Source organism: Canis lupus, chromosome 21 (assembly GCF_003254725.2).
Source record: "Canis lupus dingo isolate Sandy chromosome 21, ASM325472v2, whole genome shotgun sequence".
NCBI lineage: Eukaryota > Metazoa > Chordata > Mammalia > Carnivora > Canidae > Canis > Canis lupus.
Window position 1 is genome coordinate 38,283,594 of NC_064263.1, and position 17,744 is coordinate 38,301,337.

Below are 17,744 nucleotides of genomic sequence, written 5' to 3' on the forward strand. Positions count from 1 at the left end.
TCTTCTGTAAGTGTTCTATAGTTTTCAGAGTACAGATCCTTTACCTCTTTGGTTAGGTCTATTCCTAGGTACCTTATGGTTTTTGGTGCAATTATAAATGGGATAGATTCCTTAATTTCTCTTTCTTCTGCCTCATCGTTAATGTATATAATTGCAACTGATTTCTTTGCATTGATTTTATATCCTGCCACCTTGCTGAATTTCTGTATGAGTTCTAGCAATTTTTGGGTGGAATCTTTTAGGTATTCAACATACAGTATCATGTCATTTGCAAAGAGTGAAAATTTGACTTCTTCTCTGTTGATTTAGATACCTTTTATTTCTTTTTGTTGGCTGATTGCTGAGGCTAGGACTTCGAGTACTATGTTGAACAGCACTGGTGAGAGTGGACATCCTTGTCATATTCTTGACCTTAGGGGAAAAGCTCTTAGTTTTTCCCTGTTGCGGATATTTGCTGTGAGTTTTTCATATATGGCTTTTATGATATTGAGGTATGTTCCCTCTATCCCTACACTGCAGAGAGTTTTTATCAAGAAAGGATATTGTGTCTTTTCCAATGCTTTTTCTGCATCTATTGAGTGGGTCTTATGGTTTTTGTCCTTTCTTTTATTAACATGGTATATCACATTGATTGATTTGTGAGTGTTGAACCACTCTTGCATCCCAGAAATAAATCCCACTTGGTCGTGGTGAATAATCCTTTTACTGAACTGTTGGATCCTAGTGTCTAGTATCATGGTAAGAATTTTTGCATCTATGTTCATCAGGGATATTGGTCTATAATTCTCCTTTTTGGTTGGGTCTTTGTCTGGTTTTGGGATCAAGGTAATGCTGGCCTCATAAAATGAATTTGGAAGTTTTCCTTCCGTTTCTGTTTTTTGAAACAACCTATTTGAGTTTCTCTCTCTTCCTCCCCTTCTGCTCCTCCTCCTCCTCTCCCCCACTTGCACACACCTGTGTGCTCTCTGTCTCTCGGAGAAAAAGAAAAAGAAAATATAGGTAATTTATCTTCTCGGATTTTAGAATGTATCATAAAATACAGCTTCTTTTTTTAACTAAATTATGGAAATTGGCCATCACTTCCCAAATAAGTTTATAAAAATGGTTATATGCTAAACCACAACTAAGATAGTCATTGAGGAAATACCTTGATTATTTAAAAAGCTCTTAAGTTTATACAAGAAAATCTTTGAGACTCTCATAAAATTATTAAGCAAAGGGCATGAAAAAATATATAATTCATAAAAAGGAATTACAGCTGGTAAAGAAATATAAAAATGCACAACCTTCATCATTATAATAAATGCAAAATAGAATATCTCTGAAATTCATAGAATCTTTATTCAGAAAAGACAACTGGACACAGCCCAGGTATCTACCAATAAACACCTGTGGTATGTGTACATAGTGGAATAAAGCTCAGCAATAAAAAAGGGGAAAGAAAACCTACTGGTACTTAAAAACAACAGGGAGGAATCTTGAAGCTGTGCTGAGTGAACAAATTCTTTTTTTTTTTTTTTTTTGAGTCAATAAATTCTTATCCAAAGGAGTACATACTGTGTGATTCCATTGATCTGAAATTCTGGAATTGGCATAAGTGAAGTGTGATTTAGGAAATTGAAAACAGTGGTTGCCTTTGGAATTGGGTGCAGGTATTGGGGCAGGATATCCCCAATACCTGCCTTGATGGAGTCATGAAGCATAATGGTGATGTCCTGTATCTTGATAGAAGTTTTGTGTTTCACAGGTGGTTGCATTTGTTAAAACTCATCAAACGGTACACTTAGGATTTATATATTTCATTGTATTTAAATTTTACAAAAAAGACTAGGAAACAAATATCGAACTCTATGCAGTCTGATGTCTCTGTGTACTGGAAGTGAATGCCAAGACTGTCTCTGTTGGTGGTGTGTGCTGGGGGTCCTCCACCAGGGTCCTTATGGATATTGGCATCATGATAAATGAGTTAGTAGATGGCTGGGAGGTGGCCAGCTCTTGCGTAGTGTAAATTGAGAATACTTTGGGCCTGAGTGAGTCTGGGAGCATCCATTGAGAATGACTGTCCTTAGCTGAATGCAGATACTTGGTAACCTCCTGGCCTGAAGCACCTACTGCCTTCCTCTGGAGGATGGGTTCAGATGTGTCAGACTCTTTAATTAGCCCAGTTGGAGGCAATAGGTAAACTAGCCTGTACTGGCTGACCAGCATAGTTCTGCTAACAAGGTCTGGCATGAACAACTGTGCAGATGGCCTCCAGAGAGGCTCACCCCAATGGGTGGGTGGGAAAGAGGAATGTGTGGTAGGGACAGACAGGAGGAGTTTGGTGCGCAGCATCCAGGTAGTTGTAGGCTGGAGTGAGAGGTGACTTGTTTTTGTTTTAAGATTTTACTTATTTATTCATGAGAGACCGAGAGAGAGAGAAAGAGACACAGAGACAGAGACAGAGACGGAGATACAGGCAGAGGGAGAAGCAGGCTCCAGGCAGGGAGCCTGACGTGGGACTCAATCCTGGGTCTCCAGGATCATGCCCTGGGCTGAAGGCAGGTGCTAAACTGCTGAGCCACCCAAGGATCCCCTGAGAGGTGATTTGTTATTCTAGGAGAGAGGCACTAAGTGGGTTTCACTCCCCACTCTGTGGGCCGCTTAGGCAATGCTGTTCTGGGCAGAGCAGTTGTTCCAAGAGAGGTGGTACCAGTACTGGGTGAGACCTCCAGTATCCCACTTTCCCTACCACCTGGCTAACACCTGGGCTTTCAGTTAGACCAGCCCCTGTCCGTGTCTTTCCTGGTCTCTTGTTTTGATCCAGAGACTGTTTCAGAGGCTGTAAGTCGCTCCATGGGTACACTTGATTCTAGTCATGCTTCCCCGCAGTTCTAAACCTCCTCCTCCTCTTTGCCTGTGGTCACTCCCCTTGCTAGCTATTTGGGGGCACCAGGTCTCTGTGTCCAAGGCTCTCAGAAGCCAAAGGGCACCATAGGCAGCATCCTGTGCACCTTGAGAGGTCCAGTTTAGTGGAAACCTGGCTTGGTTCAATGTTGGGGTGTGTCCTTTGGGAACCGTTCCTAGATTAGAGCAGTGTGGCAGGAAATTTCAGGAAATAGGTATATCGGGAGTCTAGCCACAGGGGAACAGGTGAGGAGGCACCCAGATCTGAGTTCAAGTGGTAATGCTCAACTCCTGCTGAAGGCATGACTGACTCCCTGAAGAACCTCAGGCTCTGTACTTGTCATTAAATGTCTCTAAGACCAGAAAGATGCAAAGCATGTGTGTATTTCTCTGGGTTATTGAAATTAATGATAACCTTGCATGGGGAAAGATGGTCCCAGATTTCTCATTAACTGAGGAGGCAGCTAATGAGCCCTGCTTCAGCCATATCCCACAGAAATCCCTCTGGGTACACTAGACCCATGGAATGGGGCAAAGGCTTCCCCACCCCCAACAAAACCAGAAATCTCAGGCCTGACTACCTGTCCCTGCACTTTAGAGCCTATAAACCATTCCTCTTTATGGACACCTTTGAACTTCAAGACAGTCCATTGGTGGAGAGGTAAGAGACATCAGAGAGGGGTCTGTTTACTTTGCTGAGGTCACACAGAGACAAAGATAGCACTGGAAGCCTGGTCTGTGGCCACTTTGCCATACCTGACCTCTTGGGAAAGGGCCCCAAAAGACACAAGGGACTGTAGGAGACAATGTGAGGAACTGCATGCACAAATGCAGAGTAGTGTAGACCCTGGAGATTTAAATTCATAGGAAGAAGGAGACAAAACCAAAGGCTGCGGAAGGGGCAACGCAACATCCCTCCCACTCCAACTCTACAGATCAGAAAGGGTGTATGTAGAGATATTTCCTGAGGGAGGTGTTAAGGATTGGAAAAACTTGGAAATGGGGCCTGAAGAGACTTGGGGAGACTCACTTTGGGAATCCTAGGTTAGAGGTTTCTTTACCTATGGAATGCTCAGGGAGCCCCAGGCATCTTTTAAGGATTTCATGATAGAGGGAAAGGTTGACCTTCTGGATGCTTCTTTAGGTTGGTAGACCCAGCTTGGCAGGATAGGAAGAAAGCAGGTAATTAGGGCAGGAGCTCTGTCCAGAAATGTACTCTCTTAACCTCAGAGACATCATACTGACTCTCCAACTTTAATCCAGAAACACAGGATTTATTCCAACTTCCCCACTTGCTTATCTGTAACTTCTTTCACTGACAGTAAGAAACCTGTCTACCTTCTGCTTTTTGGTTCAACCCTAATATGATTATAAAGTACATTCACAATTGTTAACCTATTTCCATGTGAGAAACAAGCTTACAAATTAGAGTACAATGTTTATGCACAGTTCGTTCTGTCTTTAGCCTTACAATTTCCAAAGTTTTCTAGACCAGTTCTTTTTACTCCTACATCCACTTCAGCAAGCTTATGTCATATACTCAGACATTTTTCACAGTCTGTGTTCAATCTTGGGATCCTCCAACATTCTGGCTGATTTTTTTAAATGCTCATATATTAAAGCTCACTCTCTGTGTTAAAAAGTTCTGTGGGTTATGACATAGACATAGCCATGTATTTACCACCTCCAAGGTGATAGAGCAGATCCAAAATACCTTGGTCTACCCTTTGGTAGACAGTAACTCTCCTCTCTCCCAATCCATGGCAACTATTGTTTTCTTTCTGTCCCAAAGTGTTGCCTTTGCCATAATGTTATATGAATAAAATAATGCAATATAAAGTATTTTGGATCTGGCTTCTTTCACTTAGCTAAATGCGTTTAAGATTGATTCACACGGGGGATCCCAGGGTGGCTCAGGGGTTCAGCGCCTGCCTTTGGCCCAGGGCACGATCCTGGAGTCCCGGGATGAAGTCCCGCGTTGGGCTCCCGGCATGGAGCCTGCTTCTCCCTCCTCCTGTGTCTCTGCCTCTCTCTCTCTCTCTCTGTGTGTGTGTGTGTCTATCATAAATAAATAAATAAATAAATAAATAAATAAATAAATAAATCTTAAAAAAGATAGATTCATACATTTGCATGTATCAGTAACTCACAGTTTATTCATGTATCAGTAACTCATTCCTTTTTTTTATTGCTGAGCAGTACACCATTATATGGTACATTATCCATTCACCTGTTGAGGAACATCTTTGTTTGCTTCCAGTTTGGAGCAATTATGAATAAAGGTGCCTTAACCACTTTTATAAAGATTTTTTGTGTGATCATAAGTTTTCAATTAAAGAACCACTAATCCACTTTCTGTTTATACAGATTTGTCTATTCTAGAGCTTTCATATAAACGGAATTATGTAATATGTGGCCTTTTGTGTCTAGATTCTTTGATTTAGTGCTGTTTTTAAGGTTCATCCAGGTTGTAGCATTATTATTGGCACTTCATTCCTTTTTATGGCTGAATAATATGCCATCATTTATCTATACTACATTTTGTGTATCCATTTATCAATCAATGGACATTTGAATTGTTTCCACTTTTCAGCTGTTATTAGTAAATCTATTATGAGTATTCATGTGTTCATGTGTATGTTTTTGTGTGAATATATGTTTTCAGTTCTCTTGGGCTGAACCAAGGAATGGCATTGCTAGTATGAAATAATTCTGTGTTTTATAAGAAACTACTAAACTGTTTTCCAAAGTTGTGTGTGTATGTGTGTAACCCTTTTTATATTCTAACCTGAGTCCCCAAAATACAACATGTCTTAATTAGCTGGAACGATTGTGAAATACACATTTGCTTAGTGCTGACTATGTGCTGGGTACTGTTGTAAATAGTTGATTAAAGCTTTTAATCCTCACAAAAGTTCTATGAGGCAGGTACAGTTATCCCTATTTTACAGGTGAGGAAACCCAAGCAAGGAAGGCTAATTTGTTCAAAGTCATAAACTAGTAGACAGTAAAACTGGGCTTTAGAATTCAGGTAATCTGGCTCCAGAATCCATCTTCTTAACCAGTACTTCTACTTCTAGTTTCTGAATAAGTGAAGACCTAACATGGAAAGTAAATTTCAATAGTGATGTTGTTCAATGTGATCTAACATGTTGTAAGTCTTCAGTCTCTTTCTCTTTTCCAGTTAATTTGGTTTCTGGTGGGTGGTTCTCTCTCATAGACTCCTCCCCTAAGGAGGGTAAATCTCAGGTAGAACAGCTGATCACCAGAAGGTGGCAACAGAGAACTGTCCAGATGTGCGCTAAGAGCTCTTCACATGATTTAGATAATCCTTAAAAAAGAAAATTCATATAGAACTCTTGGAAATGTCTTTCATTTGTGAATATCTAAATTCAGCCTAGAAAGTAGGCATAATCCCTGGGGCTTGATTGCTGCTGAGATGCCTGGGGGACATTTGTTGCTCTTTAGTGTAATATTGAAAAAAAACTGCTGATGGTGGATATCATTGTTACCTTTACAAACTCAAGGTAAAAGTTCACTATTAGGCTGTCAAATATGGTGATAGTAATATCTTTTATGGGAATAGGAAAATTCTCTTCTAAATTTTATGAGAGTTTTTATTAAGAAGGGTCTTAAATCTTATCAAATGCTTTTTCTACTCTGTTGAGATGATCATATGTTATTCTTCCTTTATTCTGCTAATGTGATAAATTACATAGATTTTTAAAAATGTAAAACCAACCTCATGATCCAGGAATAAGCACCATTTGGTCACAATTACTATTATTTTTTTCCATATGGATGATTTTGATTTGATTTTTTTTGTATAGGATTACTGCATCTATATCAATGTGATATATTTGCTTGCAATTTTTTTTTTTTTTGAGTTTTGGTGGGATTATATCAACCTCATTTAACAAGTGGGGAAATGGAGAAATGTTTGTTTTCCAAATAAGTTTCATTTGATTGATGATATTTCTTCCTTCATGGAGTTTCTTTCATGGGAGAGATTTAAACTATACATTCAAGTTCTTCATCAAATATAGGACTATTCAGATTATCCATTTCCTTCTGTGTAAATTTTGATAACTTGTCTTTTTAAAGGAATTTTCCCATTTTATTTAAATTATCAAAATTACAGGCACAAAATTATTCGTAATGTCCTCTTGTTTTCTCTAGAATCTCTAGTGATATTCATCTTTTTATTTCTGATATTGGTAATTTATGTTTATTCTACTTTTGTCATGCTCAATCTTGTTAGGAGCTTGTAAATTGTATTAACCTCAGAGAACCAACTTTTTAAAAAGTTTGTTTGTTTATTTGTTTATTTATTTATTTATTTTTAAGTAATCTCTACACTCAACGTGAGACTCACAACCTGGAGATCAAGAGTCACGTGTTCTTCCTACTGAGCCACCCAGGCTTCCCTCAAAGAACAACTTTTGGCTTTGTTGATTTTTCTCTATTTTCTATGTGCTTTCTATTTGAATAATTTCTGTTCTTATCTTTATTACTTTCTTTTTTCTCCTTCCTTTGGATTTGCATTCTTTTTTCCCTAGCATCTTGAGATGAAAACTTAGGAAACTGATTCTCAATTTTTCATTTTTTAAAATGTAGTTAAAGCCATAATTTTTATAATAATTTTTAGCTGTAGCCCCCAAATTTTTCTTTTCCATAATTTTGTTCTCACTTCAAAATATTTTCCATTTTTATTATAAAATTTTATTATTCTTTATTATTCTTTTCTTTATTATTCTTTTTTATACATGGCTTATTTAGAAAGCCATTGCTTAATTTCCAAATATTTGGGAATTTTAAAATCATTTTTCAGTTATTGATTTTTAATTTATGTTCACAGTGGTCATAGAAATAGTCTCTATGATTCCAATTCTTTGAAATTTGTTGAGAATTGCCTTATGTTCAGCATATGTTCTATTTTGGTAAATGTTCAACGTGTATTTGAAAAGATTGTGTATTCTGCAGTTGTTAAATACAGCATTGTCTATAGGTCAGTTAGGTCAAGTTGCTTAATTGTGTTGTTCAAATCTCATACATACTGCTTTTTTTTAAACTGCTTTTTCTGTCAGCATTGAGCTAAATGTGTTAAATTCTCCATCTATGAATGTGTATTTGTCTATTTCTCCTTAATTCAGTTAAATTTTGCTGTAATTTGAAGTTATATTATTTAAAACTTAGAATTTTTTCTTACTGTCAAATTGACTTAATATCTTGTAATGTCCTTTTTTTTTTATCACTGGTAATACTTCTTAAAGCCTGATTGTTTGTTAATAATATAGCCAAATTGGATGTGTTATGGTTAGTGTTTTTGTGGTATATCTTTTCCCATTCTTTTCTTTCCACATATTTAAACACCCTATAGCTAGGTCTTGTGTTTTTTTTTTTTTTCTGACAATTTGATAATCTTTGTCTTTAATTGGAGTGTTTAGTCCATAATTTACATTTAATATAATTACTGATATAGTTTAGTTTGTCATTGTCCTGTCTTGTCTTTGTTTCTTCCTTTTCTTTTCTTCTTATAAGAAGTTGCAGCGGCTAAAGTCACAGAGATTGCTGCCTGTGTTCTCCTCTAGGATTTTGATAGATTCCTGTCTCACATTTAGATCTTTCATCCACTTTGAATCTATTTTTGTGTATGGGTATAAGAGAATGGTCCAGTTTCATTCTTCTTCATGTGGCTCTCCAATTTTCCCAGCACTACTTATTGAAGAGACTCTTTTTCTGTTGGATATTTTTTCCTGCTTTGTCAAAGATTAGTTGACCATAGACTTGAGGATCTATTTCTGGGTTCTCTATTCTATTCCATTGATCTATGTGTCTGTTTTTGTGCATGCTAATACCGTGCTGTCTTTATGATTACAGCTTTGCATGATAAATGGTTCTCTACCCCCTCATTTTCAATCTGGAGGTAACTTTAGGTCTAAAATGAGTCTCTTGTAGACAGTATATGGATGGGTCTTGCTTTTTTATCCAATCTGATACCCTATGTCTTTTGATTTAGCCATTTATATTTAGAGTAACTATTGAAAGATAGGAATTTTGTGTGATTGTATTACCTGTAAAGTCCCTATTTCTCTAGATTGTCTTTATTTCCTTCTGATCTATGTTACTCTTGGGCTCTCTCTTCACTTACAAGATTCCCCTTAATATTTCTTGCAGTGCTGGCTGGGTGGTCACATATTCTTTTAGTTTCTGTCCTGGAAGCGCTTTGTCTCTCTTCCTATTCTGAATGACAGCCTTGCTGGATAAAGTATTCTTGAGTGTATTTTTTTTCTTGTTTAATACCCTGAATATATCATGCCAGCCCTTTCTGGCCTGCCAGGTCTCTGTGGATAGGTCTGCTGTCAATCTAATGTCTCTGCTTCTCTATGTTCTTTGCTTGAGCTGCCTTCAGGACTTTCTCTTTATCTCTGAAATTTGCAAGCTTCACTATTAGATGTCATCTTATTGATCTATTGTTATTGATTTTGGGAGGGGTCCTCTCTACCTCTTGGATATGAATGCCTGTTTCCTTCCCCAGATTAGGGAAGTTCTCAGCAATGATTTGCTCAAATATACCTCTGCCCTTTCTTTCTCCCCATCCTCAGGCACTCCAATAATTCTGATGTTAGTTCTTTTTACAGTATCACTGATTTCTCGAAGCCTCTCCTCATGAGCTATCAGTTGTTTCTCTCTTTTCCTCAGCTTCCTTCCTTTCCATCAACTTGTCTTCTATGTTACTTAACTCTCTCTTCTGCTTCATTTACCCTAGCTGTTAAGAGTATCCAATTTAGACTGCATCTCAGAGTATTTTTAATTTTGGCCTGATTAGATCTCATTTCTGCACTAAGAGATTCTCTAGTGTCTTTTATGCTTTTTTTGAGCCCAGCTAGTAACTTTATAATTGTTATCCTGAATTCCATCTCTGACATTTTATTTAAACCCATATCGATTAGATCTGTGGCAGAGTATTATCTCTGTTTTTTTTCTTTGTTTTTATTTAAGTTTTATTTGCCAACATATAGTATAACACCCAGTGCTCATCCCATCAAGTGCCCTCCTTAGTGACTGGTTCTTTCTTTTGTTGTGAATTCCTCCTTCTAGTCATTTTGTCCAAAGAAGAATGGATGAATGAGTAAACAGAATAAAAAATATGAACCATGACCCAACCAAAATACACAGTAGACAAATCCGATGAGGTCAGAAAGCAAAACAAAAAAGCAAAAGAGAAAAAAGAAAGAAAAAAAAGGGAGGGAAGAGAATATAATTTCACAGGGTGGACATAATAGGGTAATCTCCTTGTTCCTGAGTTATTTTGTGTGTTAGAAGGTACTAAATCCAAAAAAATCCAAAAAAAAAAAAAAAAAAAAAAAAAGGAAGGTACTAAATCCCAAAACTGTAAACTGTAAAAAAAAAGCAATACACACACACACACACACACACACAAATAGAATTGAATGTAGTGGAAGGAAGTATATATAGTAGGAAGGAAGTATATATATAGGAATGTAGTGAAAATGAAGTATATATCTATAAAATATAAATGTAGGGATCCCTGGGTGGCGCAGCGGTTTGGCGCCTGCCTTTGGCCCAGGGCGCGATCCTGGAGACCCGGGATCGAATCCCACGTCGGGCTCCCGGTGCATGGAGCCTGCTTCTCCCTCTGCCTGTGTCTCTGCCTCTCTCTCTCTCTCTCTCTCTGTGTGACTATCATAAATAAATTTAAAAAAAAATTTAAAAAAAAATATAAATGTAAAAATGGAAGTTAAAAAAGACTTAAAAACAAAGTTGATAAATAAGAAACTAGTGAAAAGGGAAAAAAGAAAGAAATGGAATTTTTTAAAAAATATTTTATTTATTTATTCATGAGAAACACATAGAGAGAGAGGCAGAGACATAGGCAGAGGGAGAAGCAGGCTCCATGCAGGGAGCCCGATATGGGACTCAATCCTGGGACTCCAGGATCACAACCTGAGCTGAAGGCAGGCACTCAACCACTGAGCTACCCAGGCTTCCCAGAAATGGAAAATTTTAAATTGAAAGGTAAATGAATCATGAGAAAAAAAAAAAAAAAACCTTGAATTCTATATACTATTTTCCCCTAATGCTGGGATTTTCGTGGGGTCTGTAAATTTGTTGTGCACCTGTTCTTCCAGTCAGTCTTCTGGAGGAAGGGCCTACTTCATTGCTTCTCATGTGTCTTTGCCTGGGTGGAACTGTACCAGCCCTTGCCAGGGGGCCAGGCTCAGTGTAAGCTGGTCCTCAGTGTGGCTTTTGTTCCTTGAAGGCTTTCTGTGCCTCTTTAGAGGATCCAAATATAAATGGCCATGCCTTGATCTCTAGCGCCAGAGCAGAAAGATCACAGTTCCCTCTCTTCAGTAAATATTAAGGGATAAGTGGTCTTCACTTTTGAGTGTGCCATGGTCTGCAGACTCCTGCGGTGCTTGCCCACACCAGTCCTCCTAGGAAAGTCAGAGTGTCTCGCCTTACTGTACTTTGTAGGGTGCTGACACTGAGAGCAGTCACTGGGTCGTGTGCACACCTACTCTACCGCTCCTGGGGGATAACAGAAGGTCCCCTTGTTCCACTCCTCCACAGGTTCTCCAGGTGGAGAGCAGTCACCCGGTTTGCCCAGCTCTGGGTCTATGGTGAACCAAGTTGAGAGCCCCCTCCTGGGCTCACTGACCCCAACCAGTTTCCCCACTCAACCGCTTAGACACTTTAACAGCTCAGGCACCCCTGTTAATTCTGTGGCTCCATGGATTCTGAGACCACACCGCCTCGCCTAGAATTCTGCCGATTTCACCATCTGAGCCCCTTTCAGGGAGGATGTCTCTCACTGGAGCAGATTTCTAAGGGCTCCAGTTTTGCCGTCCAGAGCTTTATCACTTTCCAGTAGCCAGCTTTTGAAGGCTGCCTCCCTTCTGCCATTTATCTTCTCATATCTCCCCTCAGATTCACTTCTCTGCAACTCCTACCTTGCAAAAAGTGGTCATTTTTCTACTTGCAGAGTTCCAGATATTCTTTTCTTACATCCTAGGTTGAATTCATGAGTCTTCAGAATGCTTTGGTAGTTATCTAGCTAAATTCAAGGGACCAGCTGAAATGAGCTTTCCCACTCTTCTGCCATCTTGCTACCTCCCTCTGAAAAAATATTTTACTAGAACCACAAGTTTTTCTTCTTTCTGGAGATGTAATATTCATGCTGGTCCGTATTATGACTAAAAGTGGTGATAGTTGCATGATCACCAATTTTTCTTTAATTGATGAGAAATAATAAAATAATAATAAAACAATTTATTTTGTTTTTCTATTCACTTGGATTCAGCATAGCACCTAATGATCCTAATAATAGCAACCATAATAATTATAATTGTTGTTACTATTTCATACAAGGTATTATATTTTCCCTTACTGATGATGAAATCTAGAGTGGAAAGGTGAAGCAGCTTCTTTTTTTCTTAAGGTTTTATTTATTTATTCATGAGAGACATAGAGACACAGGCAGAGGGAGAAGCAGGCTCCATGCAGGGAGCCCGATGTGGTACTCCATCCTGGGACTCCAGGATCACGCCCTGAGCCAAAGGCAGATGCTTAATCGCTGAGCCACTCAGGTGTCCCAGTGAAGCAACTTTTTGAAAATTACCCTCATGTTGCAGCTGGGCTTAGAAGCTAGATCTTTGCTCTAAACCTAAATTTTTATTATTAATTAAATTCTCTAAAGTTTTGGGTCAAGAGTTTTGTTATGTAAATCTTATAAGTAAAATATCTTTAGTCATGGCTCATTCTAATTTGAGCTGTGTTATGCTCCCAGAAACTGTATCCCAGGACCATTCATGCCAGGGAGTGGGTTACATAGAGATTTGTATTTGAATATTACTATGTCCATTGTTCTGTGAGAGAATACTTGAACTAATAAAGTGGGAGCTAAAGATCCAATGTGGAGAGAACTAACACATTGTGTTATTTTCTTTTCCATTCTTCTACCAATTCAATTTCATGGTTATATAAAATGCTACACTTTGATTAATATGATATTAAGATAAGTAGTTAGTAGATAAAAGGAAGCACAGAAATCTTGCTTGTAGATAAAAAAAATCATAGAAGGCTTCCTGAAGGAAGTTGACCTTGACCGGTGAGATGAAGGAAAAAATATATATATTGTGAAAACTCTGACAGTCTAGAGTTAGTTCCCCAAACTCATAGTGCATCAGAATCACCTGAGGAGCAGAGTAACTATTCAATGTTCAGACCTGATTCCAGGAGATTCAGATGAAGTTGGGATAGGGTGGGGCCTGGGATTACATGTCTTTATCAATATCCAAATAAGGAGGAGAGGCAACATGGCAGAAGAATATGAGTCTTCATTTCATCTGGTCCCCCAAACTTACCTACATAACTTTCTTTTTTTAAAAAAAATATTTTGTTTATTTATTCATGAGAGACACATGGAAAGAGAGAGAGGCAGACACACAGGCAGAGGGAGAAGCAGGCTCCATGCAGGGAGTCCGACGCAGGACTCGATCCCGGGTCTCCAGTATCACACCCTGGGCCGAAGGCAGGTGCTAAACCACTGAGCCACCCAGGGATCCCCCCTACATAACTTTCAAACCATCTTGAACACCTATGAATTCAACCTGAGAGTAAAGGGAGAACAGCCAAAATGCTACAGAAAGAAAACTGATCGCTTCTTACAAAGCTAAAAATTTCCAATATTTTTCTTTTTTCTTTCCTTAACTATAATATTTTATCAACTCTTCCTTTTTAAGTTTTTTCCTTTTTTTGACTTTCATATTTTTACAATTATATCTCATAGATATATTCTTCATTTTTGGCTTCCTTTCAACATATTTAATTTATTTTTTGTAGATGTATAAGTCCTGCGTTTTTTGTCTTGTTTTATAATTTTGGAATTTTGTACCTTCTAACATACGAACTAAAATACACTTAGAACCAAGTGGAGCACTGTGTTGGTCCACTCTGTGAGATTATATTCTCTCTTCCTTCCCATCCTGCCCTCCTCTTTTGTCTTCTTGTTTTTGTTTTTGTTGTTACTGTTATTTCTCTATATAAATCTTGCTGGTTTATATAAATTTGGAATTTAGCACCTTCTAACATACAGAACAAAATACACTCAGAAACAAGAGGATCACCTTCTTGGTCCACTCTGTGAGACTATATTCTCTCTCTCCCACCACTTCCAACCCTCCCCTTTTTCAAATTATTACTATTTTTTAAATTTGTTTTTCACTTTTGTGGTCTTTTTCCCCCCTTTTTCTTTATTTTCTGGTCTCTGATTTCTTCAGAATTGTCTAGGGTGTATTTTACTTAGGTTGTAGTTGATATTTTTGACTCTGCACTGAATAAAGTGACTAGAAGAAAGAATTCACTACAAAAGAAAGAACAAGAAGTAATATTCTCTGCCACAGATCTAATGGATATGGATTTAAGTAGCATATCAGAGATACAATTCAAGGGTACAATTATAAAATTACTGGTCGTTCTTGAAAAAAGCATAAAGGACTCTAGGGGTTCACTTACTGCAGAGTTGAGATCTAATCAGGTCAAAATTAAAAATACTTTAACTGAGATGCAATCTAAACTGGATGATCTAACTGGTAGGGTTAATGAGGTAAAAGAGAGGGTGAGTGACATAGAAGACAAGTTGATGATAAGGAAGGAAGCTGAGGACAAAAGAGAAGAACATTAACAATCCATGAGGAGAGGCTTTGGGAAATAAGTGACAATTTGAGAAGGAATAATATTCATCTTATTGAGATTACAGAAGATATGGGGAGAGAGAGAGAGAGAGAGAGCCACAAAGTATAGTTGAACAAATCATAACTGAGAGCTTTCCTAATCTGGGGAAGGAAACAGGCATTAATATCCAAGAGATAGAGAAGACTCCCCCCCCCCCCCCCCCCCCGCCACCATAAAAAGACTCTATTGTCTCTAGGAAAGAGAGTGTCATTATTTTCAAAGGACACAGTTTTTGGCCATGGACAGAAAAATGAATCAGGAAGCCAGAGAAAGTGCAGTGGCTAACACTGTGAACCAGAGAACTTATGACAATATTTTTTTAGTGGATTTTATTTATTTATTTGAGAGAGAGAGAGAGTACAAGCAGGGTGAGTAGCAGAGGGAGAGGGAGAAGCAGGTTCCCCCTGAGCAGGGAGCCAGAAGTGGGGCATTATATATAACATGTTATGTCAATATCACATGTATTTCTTGAATTTCTTAAATTATACTATGGGAGTATTTGAGCATTTAATTCAGCTGAAGGGTGTTTTTCAAAGAAGTGTAGGGTTTTCACTTGGAATTTATATAATGGATATATATGCTTAAGTTTGATAAAGGTGTGTTGGAAGATATACATTGCCATGCTATTTCTAATAGCAAGAAAAAAGAAACAATGTAATAATTATTAATAGGTGAAATATGGTACATAAAACATGTAATACTATACAAGAACTAAAAATAAGATACAGATCTAAATTATAAATGAAAAATGAAAAATACAAAACTACAAAACTACATAGAATGATCCTATTTATGTTAAAAAATATATATAATAAATATTTCAATTTTCTAGTTGTGCAAAGAAAAACATTTCTGAAAGGAGACCAAAAATCCCTCTGAGGTATGGGATTGAGGAAATGAATCGGGAAATAAGAACTTCTATTTCCTTTTCTACATTCTCTGTACTTTTAAATTCTTGCTTTGAATTTGGCTTTTATAATAAAAATACTTTCAATTGCATAAAAATAGTACAGTTTTATTATAGAGTATTAAAATTTTCAAGTTTTCCTTAAAACAGAATTTCCTACTTGAAGGACATCAGTAGGGATTCAAAGTATATTTATCCTCCCTGGGTGATCATATTGGTGCAGAACAGTTGTCATACATATGGAACCACCGATTACAGTGTGCTAAGGACAGGCAGCCATGGCTTTCCTCTGGGATAGAAAAGCTCTCTGAAAAATGCAAGCAATATGACCAAGTTCAATTCCACACCATAGGAATCTGAAGAACCATAAACACAGAACTAAAACAGCTTTTGCCTTTAACTTTCCCACTATAATGCTAAGTATTCCCATAGGCAACATGATTGCCTATTTCATTTTTTGACTGACCTTAGAGAAATAAAATGCATTAGCATAGAAACTGTATGTAATCATACACATACAGCATAAAGAACTACAGATATTAATAGAACCATGTTAGTCATGACCCCACTATCACTTACTTTACCCAACTTTAAGGATTCTCTTACAGGGATGCCTGGGTGGCTCAGTGGTTGAGTGTCTGCCTTCGGCTCAGGGCATGATCCCGGAGTTCCAGGATCGAGTCCCATGTTGGCTCCCTGCATGGAGCCTGCTTCTCCCTCTGCCTATGTCTTTGCCTCTCTCTCTGTGTGTCTCTCATGAATAAATAAATAAAATCAAAAAAAAAAAAAAAAGGATTCTCTTACCAGTTCATTGATGTATTGCTTAGCTAAGGATAAAATTGCTCTGATTTTCTAGACACACATCAGCTAGGGGTTAGGGTAGGTGGCCAGAGTGCAGGTAGGTGGTGAGAAAGGCAGCAACAGAGAATGAAATTTACTTCATATCTTCTATGATTCAGATGGAAATACTATAGATAATTAAGAATTTACTATTGTCAAACTAAACATCTTACTATAGATCTGGTATTTTCATATTATTATATAGTCTTCAATGTTTGGAAAGTTTTTAATTTGAAAATGTGGTTAATCACTTATAAGAAAGTCTCATGAAAAATAAAAAGTAAAACAAAGCATACTCAAAATAATCCCAAACAATTAACAAAATGTGTAGAAAGTAGCAATAGTTCTCAATGAGCCTGTATGAAATTCAAAGAGATTAAGCATTCAGTACAATTTAGTATTTCAGTGCTATCCCCTGAGCTTCTAGAGCATACACCACTTAGTTGAAAAGTCTGTGCTGAAGTTCTCTGTGCCATATATTTTGCCTGACATTAAGGGTAGAGGTAAAGGATGCCATCCTTACCCTTTGAGAGTTTCGGCTCATGTGCCTAGTGTAGTTCGTACCACATCATGTTATGGCTCACTGTAGCTATATCTTAAGGATGCAGGTCTTATTCACATTGGTTCACTGTATCTAGCACAGTATTCAATTTAATTGCAGCAAAAAGTTAAAAAGGTAATTTTTTAACTGTAATGTGATCAGGGAAATAAAGAAAAAAGTGAGATTAGATGAAAAAGAATCAGAATTGGTGAACTGAACAACCATTTCTTGATTGTCATGTGCCAAATATCCTTCCAGGGAATTTGTATGTGTTCCTTTTGTTTAATCCTCACCCCAAGCCTGTGAGGCAGAAAGGAATCTAACCTTACTAAGTCTTATTACCAAGGTTAATGCCTCACTTCCGTCCAAGCCCTCCTCCCTACTGCAGCCAGGTGACCCAGTCTGTTCACTCTATGGTTCAACCCTTCTGTGGCTTTCCACTGTCCTGGGAATAATGTCTGAAACCCTCAACTGACTTTCAGGAGCTCTGGGACCTGGAGCATTCCCACGCCTCCAGCCTCATTTCTTTTCTTTTTTTTAAAGATTTATTTATTTATTTATTCATCTCTCTCTCTCTCTCTCTCTCTCTCTCTGTCTCTCTGTCTCTCTCTCACACACACACACACACACACACACACACACACACACACACGCAGAGACGCAGGCAGAGGAAGAAGCAGGCTCCATGGGACTCCATTCCGGGACTGCAGGGTCACGCCCTGGGCTGCAGGCGGCCCTAAACTGCTGAGCTACCTGGGCTGCCCTCCAGCCTCATTTTTTGCCACTCTTTCGCCTGCTTGCCTGCCTGCCTTC

At 38.0% G+C, this 17,744-nt stretch overlaps 1 protein-coding gene across 1 annotated transcript in view; it reads left to right on the forward strand.

Annotated features, from left to right (window-relative positions):
• CALCB (calcitonin related polypeptide beta) overlaps positions 1 to 17,744 on the forward strand; it is a 243,126-nt gene that overhangs the window by 87,610 nt on the left and 137,772 nt on the right. The window lies entirely within an intron of this gene.